We start from the raw sequence: 13,323 nt of genomic DNA, 5'->3' as shown, positions 1-13,323 counted from the left end.
GGCATTGTGGCATTTCACTGAGCAATCTTGATGTTTAAAAATAGGACTATCCAGAAAGTTGGCAGCATTTGAAACAAAAATGAAGGCAAAGATGTTGCCAGGTGTGGCATCAGTTAACAGGCATGAATGGATGCTCTGCCTTCTGCCCGATGCTGCTGGGACAGGCCTCGTCAGTCAAGGCCATCAATTGGATTAAGCCAGCTGCACAGTGAATGGACAGATGGCAGCCCATTGCCCGAGTGCATAAGTGTGCCCCACAAATGGATGAGACTGGCAGTTAATTTAATGAGCTCACTTCAGGGCTGGTCCCCTAAAAGATGCCACACTTTGCAACTAGAAAGGCCACATGAAAATGGACTCCCACAAAACAGCCACCTGTTTTTATGTCATTTCATGAAGTTCTTGAATCGCATAATTGCATTTTTTTTGTGCCCACGCAGACTAGCAAACATGGCATTTCAGAGGGCAGCCATAAGGATTCTGGTGCTACTCCTTCACCACTAGAGTGCGTTGTTCTTTCCTGTGCAGCTCCTGCTTTGTCACATGACCTGTCCCAGGGTGCTCCTGGAGATCCACAAATCTTAAACCCCACCCATACGCCAGGCACCGCCCACTATACACTGACCAAAGCCTTAAGTACATCTCATAGGGTTAGTGCCACCTAGTGTCACATGATGACCAATTCTTGAACCCTGGGCCACTCAGCAGTCCCTTGGTCCTTCTCAAGTATCACTCAGAGGGTCTGGAGGGCCATGAAGGAGACTTGAACTTGTGTCCACCTTACACCTCACAGAAGCAGCTTTAAAGAGTGCCACCTGATGTCATCCTTCAGTGAGTGCCCTGGCATGTACTTTCGCATTGAACACAGGCCTTGAAATGTGTCGAATCATGCCAAGTTCAAGTCCCAAATCTGTCTTTTGTCCTGCAGATGAACCCACCAGGCCTTCCTCTTGCCTAATTCATGCTCTCTGTGCCAGCTTATCCAGATGGGCTTGCTGTCAGCCATGACTTTCGAGGGTCAAATGCATGACTGAGTAGGACACCTCAAGCAGAGCTTTGTGTGGCACAGTGGTTAAAAACCCTGCCTGGCTGCTGTGCAGACCCAGGTTCAAGTCCTAGTCGTTGTTTCTGTGCCACATGTGAGCTTCATTGGTGACTCTGACTTGGCCCTACAAGTGTGTCATGTGATACACTGGCATCCCATCCAAGGTTGGGCTCTAACTGCCATAACCCTATCATTGCAAACAGAAGGTGGCACTAACTTGGTTGAGTTGAGTGCCCTGTGAAGGACTGGCATCCTTTCCTAGGATGCAACATACCCTCATGGTTGGGCATGCTGGTCATTGTGGTAGATTTGCATGTCAAATAAATTCAAACCCAGGGTGCCAGCTTTCATTTTTTCCTCAGGCACTCTGGTTCTTCTCCCACATTCCCTCAGAAATGCTGGTTAAGTTAACTGGTGTTTACAAACTGGTCCGGTGTGTGTGTGCATGCACTGAACTGGTGCTCCCTGCAGGTTTGTCCAGCGATGCCAAGATAGACTCTGCCCTCCAACCCCAATACTGCCGAGGCCTGAACAGGGTTAAGCAGGTTGAATGATACATGGCAGCATATAAAATAAAGGAGGCAGAGTGGCACAGTTGGTTAGTGCTGCTGCTCCCTGTGTTCTAGTCCTGTGCCAGGTTCCATCTATGTGGAGTTCGCATGTTCTCCCCATTTTTTGCAGGGCCATTTAGTAATGCCAGTTAGGCCAATTAAATACTCCTGCACCTGAAGTGGCACAGTGGGTGTGTGTGTGAATGGGTCCTGTGTGGGACTGGCACTCTGTCCAGAGTTGCTTCCTAACTAGTGCCCAAGTCTGGACCCCCCACACCCCTTAATGTGGATAAGCAGGTTTGAGAATGATAGGTCTTGTTGTAATATAATGGGCTGGTGCCCTCTTTGTGCCCAGTTATGGTGAGATCAGCTCCTATTCACTTTAATGTCTGCCTGTCCAGGTCAATTCAATTTTAGAAACCTGATCACAGAGCACTGGGCAAACGCTGGGTAGGCTGCCAGTCCAGTCTATGGCACAGTCATGCTTACAGGGCACAATTTCAGTTCACTTGTCGCTGTGAGGGGTCTGTGGTGAACACACTGAGCAGACCAGCCAGTCCAGTCCACCCGTTTCCCTGTGATGGTCTCCACTAATTCATGCCCAGGGTCTGCTGTGGGCTCCTCTCCTGGTGGGCTGGTCCTGGTGTACAAATCATGATGCCACTTACCCACATGACTACTTCACAACCCTGACTGGCTTCTAGTGTTCCAGAGTGGCAGGTTTCTGCTCCAAGGCCCTCACTTTGCCTGTGTGGGTCCCTCATTTCATGATGACCACCCATACCTACTGGCCATATATGAAGCTGGTGATGCCAACTGACCAGTAAATCAACATCTTCTTCTTCTGAGCAGCAGGTGATAGCACAGGTGGGGACCCACCAGTTACGGTGGCAACACCTGTTTATGGACATTGTGGCAGACTATGGGTGGTCAATTGGCCAGTTTAAAGTCACCAGTTAACTTCATCCGCATGTATTTGGCATGTCTGATAGACAGAAAAGATGACAATGCAGGCACAACTCCACTCAGACAGTGACTGGCATGGGACTTGAAGCCAGGATATGGCAGCTGCCCGATTTACTGTGCCACTGGACCTTAACTTTCTAAAGCCACCTTTATGGCCCCAGTGCCAGCCTTCTAGTCATGGCAGACATAGATTACAAATAACACTACAGCATATAACATCATCTCCATCAAGTGCATTTCATTGTCACTTTAATGAGGGTACAACACTGGGCTCCAAGGTCAAGTAATGGGGTCAGTCACCAGTCATTCTGTTAATGCAGACAACAAGCAATCTCCACTCGGTCAGGGGCACCTGTGTGGCAGAGAACTGATCCACTGTGCCACTCTAATCTAACGTTAAAAAGGCCACTTAGTCGAGTTCAGAGTCCTGGTGCCACAGGGAGAACATGCAAAGTCCGCAGGGACGGCTGGCCGTGGGCTTCAGTCCTAGGAAGCTGGATAAGCAGCAGTGTGCCACTTTTACATGGCGCTATATATACAATGTCAAACCCACTCAATGCAGTTCTGGGTCATGGGGTGGGGGGCTGGAGCCTATCATGGCAGCTGAATGTAGCGCCCCCTATAGCACACACTGAGAACAATAACAGCCAGACTTCCAACTTGAGGTTACAAATAAAACTGTTTGACGTCTCTATATAGCGCCTTTCATAGCCACCATATTTCAATGCCACTCTAGTAAGAACTTCAAAGGCTGTTTCCCAGAGCCGGGGCATTTCCTGCTACTCAGGGTCACAGGCAGCACCATGCGGTCCAGAGCAGGAAGTTGTCCTCAGAAGGATGCCAGTCCTCTGCTTGGCACTCACTTCACTCTGAAGTGGCCAGTCATCCTGCATGTCTCAAACAAAACTAGCGATGCAGACACAAAGAGCAAACTCCACACTGGCATGGACTTGGCACTGTTGTGGTAAGAGCTTTGTCCACTGTGCCCAATTAATGGAGTTCAGGGTCCAAGTGCCAGGGCCTGTAAGGGGGTTTAGAGCCCACACTCAGTCAGACGGGTATGAATTTGTAAAGTGGAAGGAAACCCACAGGGCACAAGGAGAACATGCAACCTCCACACTGACAACTGGGCATGAGGTCCAGTCTCAGAAAGATGGATCCAGAAGGCAGCAGCACTGTGCCACGTGGGTCACAGGTGGCTGGAGCCTATCCTGGCAGCTGAATATAGCGCCTTCTACAGCATACATTGTGAACAAACTCTTTCTAAGACTCTCAGCCTGGTCCTACTGGTCTTGGTAGATTCAGGTTACAAATAAAACTGTTTAGAAATTCTATAAAGCGCCTTTCATAACCTGTACATTTCAATGCCACTCTAATAACGTCACAGCTGTGGGCACCACAGACCTTCAAAGGCTGCTCCCAAAGTCCAGGAGATTTCCTGCTACGCAAACCCAGTTAATCCAAAGCAAGGCATGCCAGTCCAAATAGATGCCAGCCCTCTACATGGCACACGCCCGCACTTATGTCATTTGGAGACCCCAGTCGTCCTGAATGACTCAAACAAAACTACCAATGCAGACCCAAAGGGCAACCTCCACTCAGGCAGGACTTGGCACCTGTGTGACAGAAGATTTCTCTGTTGTGCCACTGGAGTATAATATTTTAAAGCCCACTTGATGTAGTTCAGGGTCCCGATGTCAGGGACACAAGGAGAACATCCAAACTGCACACAGGCATTGTGTCTGGTCACTGTGCCACTTTTACACACCATGCCAAACCCATTTAGTCCAATTCCAGGAGACAGAGGGCTCATGCCCATCTTGGCAGCTGAGTATTGTGCCAACTAGGTGGCACTTTATTTTCATCACCAGGGAGAAATGTGCCATTCCTACAGCATACAATGTCAGCATACTGGGGGAGGCAGCGATTGTTTGCGGATGTTGTGGTGGGGGCTGTGGTGGCCAGTTTGTCACGTTGGTGGTGTAAGAAAAAAGACGATAATGCCAACTCCGTTCAGATAGCGACTGGTGTGGTGTGGGACCTGAACCTAGGACTGGGCAGCTGCCTGATCTACTGTGCCAACAGGACGTAATATTCTGAAGTCACCTTCTCGGTCGAAGTGCCAGTGCCTGTGCTGGCACTGTTGGCTATTTGCGGTCTACACTCACTGATGTGGCTGGACCACAAAGAGAACACACAACAAGCCCATGGTGGGCGTGGGGTTCAACATCAGGATGTGGGATCCACGAGGCAGGTGCACTAACCACTGTGCCACATTCATAATCCACTCAACATGTGAAGTCATACCTGCTTAGTGCCATCTTAGGGTCACGAGACGGCCTGTCCTTGTAGCGGATCCAATTACTCTTTCTAACAGCCCCCAACTATGGTTTGGGTTACACATAAAACTATTTACAATCTCTATATAGCGCCTTTTGTAGCCAGTCACCGTCGTGGACACCACTGACCTCCAAAGGCTTCACCCAAAGTCCACGAGACGTCCTGCTACTCGGGGTCCAAAACAGGAGCGGCCCACGACATGGCGCTCACTTTAAGCCGAAGCCCCCCGTCATCCTAACCTGCACGTCTGTGGAGGGGAGGTTCGAATTTCTGTCTCCTAATCTCCCCCTAAGCACGTGCTCGCTCCGGACGGCTGGGTGGTTTTGTTTTTCCCGTCACTCGCCGCCCCCGATTGTCCCCTTCTGCGCGTTTTTTGCTCCATCAAAGTTGCGCTCCTTACATAAACGGACGGCTCGGCGACTTTTCGTTTTTCTCTTCGCACGTTTACCTGAGACACGCGCAGTTTAAGTCGTCGACCCTCGAACGGGGTGGGCGATGGGGTCTGGAATGACACTGTAAGGCGCTACAAAGGGCAGTCGGAGCGGCACACCCACCTCGTCCAGCGTCTCCGGCCGCCCCGCCGTCATTTCTTCTCGCGGCTCCTCTTCGGGCGCTCGAGTTCTCCGCGCAGCCGCCGCCGTCGCCGTCTCAGGTTGTGGAAGGCAGGAAAGAAAGTGCGGGGGCCGCGACTGTTAGTCACGCGTCTTATCTGTCATCGCACTTGCAGTTTTTGACAAACACGCGACTCCGGGGCTTTTGACTTGATTGTCTTTTGGTCGGCGCTTTTTTTTTTAATTGGAAGTATTCGACCTTGACATTAGGACCCCATTTCATCCAAGTTTCTCAAGCCGGATCACCCTGGGCGTCCTGAAAACAGCACCGTAACATCAGCTGATACCCCAGTCCTCTCACGTGGCTCACTGTCCCTAAATGGTCTGTCACCTCACAAGATCCCGTTTTCCCACCCCTTGTGCCCACGACCTCATTCATGTGGGCGCTACTAGGGACAAATGGCGATCAGAGGTCCACTGTAAATCAATTTGATTGTATGAGGGCTCAGATTCAACTTCACCTCCGCCGTGCAGCAGGACAATCAGCGGTCAACTTCATCGGTGCCTCCTGAAACTCAAACGCTCTACTTGGTGGCGCTGCTTCTGGCTCGCCACACACCGGCAGAGGGCAGTGATGTGACCGGGTGGGAAAAAGAGAAGGGGCACTTGACGGGGCAAGGCTGGCTATATTTGAAACCTGGGCATAAATTGGCGCCCACTTTACGGTTTTCATTCTATGGCACAGTCAGATGTAAAGTCAGGGCATCATCGAAGTCACAGCCTTGGCAAAACATTCGTCCGCGATCAGAAAGGACCTCACGGCCCACTACTGCGCATGTGCTGAATTGTCCTTATAAAAACGCCCGAGCAAATAAAAGAAAAGCAAATGCCCTCCATGTTACTGTGCCAGTCGTGGGTCAGACATTCAGGAAGCCATCAGAACTGATCGTCTGTGACACAGACCACCATTAGACATCCAGCAAGGTACTGGAAAATGAAAATCAAAGGCTACAGCATCTGTCTGTGTGTGTGTGTGAGTGTCTGGTCCCTCTGAGCCATCCGATTGGTGAGTCTGGCTCTTGGCTCGACTCAGGAAGTGCCAGGCTAGCGAGGCTGAGCCACAGGAGGAGCAGGTTGAGGTGCTAGAGACGCACTGACAATCTCCTTCAAAGATGGGAACTATGTTACAAGAATATGAATGACATTTTCACAGCGGATAATGGGGGTCCGCCTGCCACTGGTGGTAGTGAAAAACCAGACTGGAGGCGAGCAAGGCACCAGGAATGCGACTGAGAGAAGAAATGCCAGGCAGGAGAGGTCCAGACACGCAGGGATACCCGGGAAAGACGTAGGAGAAACACTGACGGCACACGTAGGACAAGAGATACCAAATCTTTTAAAACTCACCCTGCCAGCTGTCAGCAGGTCACACGGCTAACAGGTAACAATCCAACAATAACAATAACAATAATCGGGTGGCACAGTGGCAGTGCTGTTGTCTGGCTCATGTCCCAGGTGTTGCCTGTGTGGAGTTCATGGGGGTCCCCCCCACAGTCCAAAGACACAGTCGCAGTTTAGGTGAACTCACCCTGTGTTGGACTGGCGCCCTCTTCTGGTGTTGTTCCTTCCTTTCACCCCATATATAAGTGCCAGCCCCCCCCCCCCCCAACGCCCATGACTCTGCTCAGGATAGTCAGGTTTAGAGAACAGACAGATGGATTTTACTGAAGGAAAAGGGCTTGACTGGCATGGTGGTGCAGGACTGAGCTGTAGAGAAGGTCCATCAGGCACATTGACCCCACACAGATGTGGGAAAAGATGAAGAAGATGAATGGCTTTTACTTACACAGCTTCTTTCTCCAATGATAATAGTAATACATTTCTGTAGCAGTTTTCCCATATAGTAGTAATCCATGTATGAATATAGTGCCTTTCACATTTGACTTCTATGGCCCTCTACCCCAGCTCAGTCCTCACAGGAGTGCCAGTCAGCTTGTGACTCTCAATGGAGGTGCAGAGCCTCCCCTCTAAGGGCTCACACTTGCTGACTGACTGAGGGGCACCTGCTTGGTGACATCACTGAAGACATCCCCCCGAAAGCAGAACAGAAACGTCAACTGCTGAGATCATTCAGAACTTCAAAGCCCTCCATCCCTCTAAGGGCTGAGCCTCAGTTGGCCATGAAGATTGGACGGACCCCTCACTGCTACAGCTGAGGCTTCTTGTGGTGAGTTGGCCCACTGGACACAATGGTGGTCGGTGACTCAAAGGGGATCCCAGGCTTTTCCCCCATTGGTCTTTGACTGAAATATTGAAATTGTTGACCAGCTCAGTTCACACTGACAGGCCGACATCAGCTGTTCTCACCAACCCCAGGAGTGCCACATTGTAAGCGTCGGCTGAGATTTGTGCCCTGGTGCCCTATGCCACTCACCACTTGCAGCTTATCCGCACAGTGAGGGCAGGCCTGGCATTGTGGCTTCATTAGCAGCGCTGTGCTCTTTGATAAAGTCGCTGGAAGGCCTCAGTGTGGCGCTGACTAAAGTCCACATTCCTCTCATGCCCATAAACGGGGAAATTGGGGGCTTTCCCAGCCTGCCGTGAATTCACTCAGCACTTGCAGCACACTGAGCGAATCGACGATCCTCAACATCGAGCTAAGAGTGTCAAATCTGGAAAGGGGGGGGGGGGACACAAAGCACAAAAACGACCTGTGGCATCATGAGGACTCCCAACTTAACGCACTGGCTAAAATGGTGACAAGGCATCGGTCTGTGTGAGTATCCTGCGCAGATCAAACTGCCTGCCATTGTGGTTTCACTTGCACTTCTCTTTCTCACCACTGGGATTTCCTGACTTTGTCTCACTTTGGCTTTCAGGCCTCCCACTGCTGAAGCCGTAAACACCCACATGTGACGAGCGCAGCCGAGATGTCACGTGTGCTTACGGTGGTACAGTGCCATTTACATCGGCCCTGTGCAGCTGACTGACTTTCAGAGTTAGTGTGGCCTTGTGGCCCTGGTGGGGACTGTTAGTCACAAGGGTGCCAGCCGAGTCCTGAGGAGGAGCAGTGTGAATCCTGGTGCTTGAAATGGGAAATGCAGAAAACTGTGACGATGACGATGTGGGGACACGAGTGTGACTAGCGTGGTGTGCTGTGATGTACACGTCTGATATTATATAGTGCCTCTCAAATCGCTCTAAACATGTTGAGTAGTGCCTTCTCATCTGTCTGTCCTGTATTCACCATCATATCTGTCCATTTATCGAAAATACACTCCCTTTCATATCTACAGTATGTAGTGCCTTTCACATCAGTCTGTCTATCTATCTATCTAATCTTGCCAACTACGCTATCTATCTATCTATTCCTGCCAACTACGCTATCTATCTATCTATCTATCATGTAGTCCCTTTCACTCTATCTATCTATCTATCTATCCCTTATATAGCGCCTATCTTTTTGTCTATTATATAGCGTCTTTTTACACCTCTCTGCATATGTCATATAGTACCTTATACAGTGTGATTTGGTGACAGCCAGGCAGGTGCCCATAAAAACAAGCAGTGACCCACATGTGCTGAGCGCCTGTAGAGATAATAATTAATAATAATAATACATTTTATTTTTATAGCGCCTTTCCCATGCTCAAGGAGATGAATGCTAAGCCCCATTTTACTTTTTCTGACTAAATAAAGCAAAGTTATTTGCCTGTGAGGACGAGCCGCAGTGTTTTATTTAATTGTCACTGAACTTGCAGCCTCACAATTAAAGAAGAATAAGAAGTAAAGCCGAAGCGAACACCTGCCATGGGACAGCCATGTGCTGAGTGACTGCGGCCTGCTTTCAGGTCACACATCGGTAGGCCGCTGGTGAGACACGTTGGTTTGTGGTGTGCGAGTGTGAAAGTGTGTGTGTGTGTGTGGGTGGGTGAGGTGCCCGCTGTCTTCATCGAGCTGCACTGTGGCTTCCTGTACAAGAGCAGCACATCTGCACCTGAAAGCTTTTCATTGTTCTCTCCTGAATGGCAGATGAAGCTCGCTCTTTACTTTCAGCCTTGCTGCTCCCCTTTTGTCTTTTTTTAAATATTTCGTTTCGTATCGGACTTTGACCGAGTGTGTTAGCTCCTTGACGATTTGTCTTCCTTGATTTAGTGAATGTGTGAACTGATTTGGACATTGAATAGACACGACTGGTGAAGACGTGTGTGTAATTGCAGTCACTCTGATGCATGTGTACGCAACATTTTGGAGAAACTGTGACATGACGACACCACTTATAAACTGAGGACATGACGACTGGCACGTGTAACGTTCACATCACCGAGCCCATCACCACAGGTCACCGTGGACTACTGCAAGCAGTGGCACCTGCTGGCCAAAATGCAGAACTTCATTTTCCAAGGCGGCAGCTTGAGCCTCACGTGCCCTGAGCTTATCTGGAGCATCGTGTGCAGTTTTGACAAAAAAGGGGCCACAATGGCACTGCAGGGGGTGCAGAGAGGAGAGACTTGAGCAGGTCCAACTACCACAGAGAGCAACTGACTTGGGCAGAGAGGAGACAAGGTGGGAAGACTTAAAAGTAAAAGGGGGCTTCAAAAGGCAGAGGGGGGCACAGAGGACTCCTCACACAGCTCACCGCGTAGACATGAATGAAGTGGTGCTGTTCACTGACGTACATATTTTACATACAGTACATGACTCATTCAATTTATACCTTTGCATTGCGTGATTCTTGTATGTACAGCCATGTGAGAAAGTAAGTACACCCCGTGGACACTGCTGACTTTTTTTAACTTATTTGAAATGGTAGATCTTCATGCATACGCTGCCATCAGACAAAGGGGATCAGCTTGAGCAACTGTCACCTAAAACTGTCATGGTGTCTTCATTCTCATCATCTAAATGAACAAAAATGCAGGATTGTCACAATGAAAAAAGCAAGCCCACCTTGACATTCACCACCACTTCAGATCCATCAAATTAGAAGCAAATGAGAACCACCTTGTTGGGTCTTATGTAAGCCACTGATATCAAGGGTCCGCTGTTCTCTTGGCATGATGACACCACACAAGTCAATAGCAAAGATCTAGAAAAGATAAGAAAAGAAAAGAAATCAAAGAACAACACACTTGTTAGCTTAACAGCCAAACGGGCCTTTCAGGTCAGGATGGGGAGCAGGCACTGGTACAGCGCATCGCCGCCCCCACCACACAACAAAACAGCTCGGGATCTCGGCTGGCAGACACACAGTCCAGTGCCACCCTCTATCTGTCACAGTCTGGTGTTATGTGGATATCCCCTTGGCCGGGTCACCCTCAGGTAATCACACCTCATAAGCGTAGTGCCATAACATAACTGGCACAAACACCCCCCACCGCACCCCCACCCCCCCTCACATTGCAGGTCATGTGTCTCATTCGGGACGCCCTGAGCAACACCAAGTCAGACCAGTGGAGCCCAAGGATTCTCCGAAGAGACACAGATGAGGGAGTCCAGTCAAGAACGATTGTTAAGATTGTGTGTTCTTGATGAACATCTGCTGAGTATTTGATACATTCTTCAATGTTTATTATTGTTTGTTTGTGTCATACACTTTGGTAAGAAACACGTACTGCACAATTCAAATGGTAATCTACTGTACATATTTATAATTACACCTCAACAATTATGCATGTCTGGCTGATACACTGAAAGTAACAAAATAAAAGCCCACTGCGACACTCCTTGTGTGATTTTGGGCTACTCAAAGATAAATCGGATTGTAAATTGAATCTAAAGAGCTCTCTGAAGGCTTCAGAAAGAAGGTTGTGGTGGCCAAGGGATCTCCAAAGATGGCCAGATTATTAGAAATCAGTCACTGCACTGTGAGGACGCACATCAACAAGTACAATACCGTTTATTTGTGTGTAGCCCAAAATCACACAAGGAGCGCCACAATGGACTTTAACAGACCCTGACTCTTGACAGCCCCCCAGCCTCGACTCTCTAAGAAGACAAAGGAAAACTCTAGTAGGGCAAAAAATGGAAGAAACCTCTGGAAAGGCAGTTCAAAGAGAGACCCCTTACCAGGTAGGTTGGGCGTGCAGTGGGTGTCAGAAGTGGCGCTGATTTCCAACAACTGCTAACTTATCCAGACTTGGCTAGCTGGCCCGGAGCTGACCATTCGATACTAAAAGAAATCCCCAAGAACCTCGACATTTCATCACAGGATCTGCAGGCAATGGTGTCAAAGTGCAGCCATCTACAATCAGAAAGAGATGGACTGCATGCCCGGTGTGCCAGGAAAAAAAAAGCCTTTGCTGTCCGGCATTAGGACAAGACAAGAGTTTGCCACTGAACATGGAGGCGCAGACCAGGCCTTCCAGAACAATGTGCTCTAAACTGGAGGGTCTGAGACACCAACAGTAGACATGGCATTTCAGGAGCAGAGCCATCATGGCACCTGTGAAGCCTGCTGGGGGGAAGGTGACGCCCTGGGGTTGCTTTACCATCTCAGGAACTGGGCAAGTCAGCGTCATATCAAAGTGTGTTTGAGGAGAACGTGAGGCCATCCATCCGCACACCCGTCTGTGGACACAGTGGAGGCTCTGCAGCTAAAGATCTGTGCTGGTATCTGGAAGGTCGCCAGTTCAAATCCTGGTACTGCCACAAGGGATCCTACTCTGTTGGGCCCTTGAGCAAGACCCATAATCTGACAATGACTCCAGGGGCACAGTACAATGGCTGACCCCGCGCTCTGAACCCCCAAAGGTCATGCAGCCAGACAATTAATAAAGAATATCAAAGGTGGAGTCTGGACCAGAAGTGGACCTTTCAACATGATAATGACCTGAAGCACACTAGCAGACCCCCAAAAGGGGGGACAAATGGGAGGGTCATGGACTGGTCCAGTCAAAGCCCTGATTTGAATTTCATGAAAATGTTTTTGGGGGTTGAAACGGGCAGGATGTGCAAGAAAAGCCAACTAGTCATCTGACCACTGAAGGAATTTTGGATGGTGAAGTTCTAAGAGACGCCTATGAGGAGCCATTTCTGCTAAAAGGGGAGCAGTAGCAGCTTCAGAGGCCAAGGGCGGACTTCCCTTTGCCCCCCGTTTAGTGCCAAGTCGCCTTGCGTTTTCATTCAGCTTTACCGCCTTTTTCTGTCAGCACAGTTTGTATGAAGATCTCCTGTCTGCCTGCTCAGACAACAATTCAGAAAGTCTTTATGTTCTTCAACGCTGGTCCTCACTTTAAGAATCCTTAGTTGTTTTTCTTCTTTCCTTAACATGGCAATGGTGGTAAATCACAATGGGGGGCCCATGGCAGTGTGTAATTTCTAAAAACCGCGAGGCAGCAAAACCGAAATGCAGTGCAGCCACAGGGCTCTTGAAGAGGGAGTTTGCTAACTGCGTGTAACACAAGTGAATGCCGTCAGCCCAGCTGTCCCTCGAGGCTCCGCAGTCATTTGTGCACTCAGCGAGGATGAAGAGGGTCTGAGCGGGAATAGAGAGAAGGAATGGCAGTAAAAATCGAGTGAAAGTGAATATGAATGTCAGGATCAAAGTATCCATCCATCCATCCATTTTCCAACCCACTATATCCTATCTACAGGGTCACCGGGGTCTGCTGGAGCCAATCCCAGCCAACACAGGGCGCAAGGCAGGAAACAAATCCCAGGCAGGGCACACACACACACACACACACACTAGGGACAAATTAGGATGGCCATTGCACCCAAACTGCATGTCTTTGGACTGTGGGAGGAAACCCACGCAGACACGGGGAGAACATGCAAACTCCACGGAGCGAACCCGGGTCTCCTAACTGTGAGGCAGCAGCACTACCCACTGCACCACCGTGCCACCCAGGATCAAAGTAGATGTTAT

General features: G+C 49.5%; 1 protein-coding gene across 2 annotated transcripts in view; it reads right to left on the bottom strand.

The window, feature by feature from the left end:
• LOC114641486 (interleukin-10 receptor subunit beta-like) overlaps positions 1-5,550 on the bottom strand; it is a 38,340-nt gene extending 32,790 nt beyond the window's left edge. The window contains exon 1 of one of the 2 annotated variants that reach the window (XM_028790524.2): positions 5,457-5,550. The gene's annotated coding sequence lies outside the window, so the exon portion shown is untranslated. Of the gene's footprint in view, positions 1-5,350 lie in introns of both variants that reach the window. The other variant, XM_051926365.1, reaches the window with a different exon arrangement.
• Positions 5,551-13,323: the final 7,773 nt, after the last annotated feature.

Source organism: Erpetoichthys calabaricus, chromosome 4 (genome assembly GCF_900747795.2).
Source record: "Erpetoichthys calabaricus chromosome 4, fErpCal1.3, whole genome shotgun sequence".
In the NCBI taxonomy this organism is placed as follows: domain Eukaryota; kingdom Metazoa; phylum Chordata; class Cladistia; order Polypteriformes; family Polypteridae; genus Erpetoichthys; species Erpetoichthys calabaricus.
This window is presented reverse-complemented; position numbering and strand designations above follow the sequence as displayed.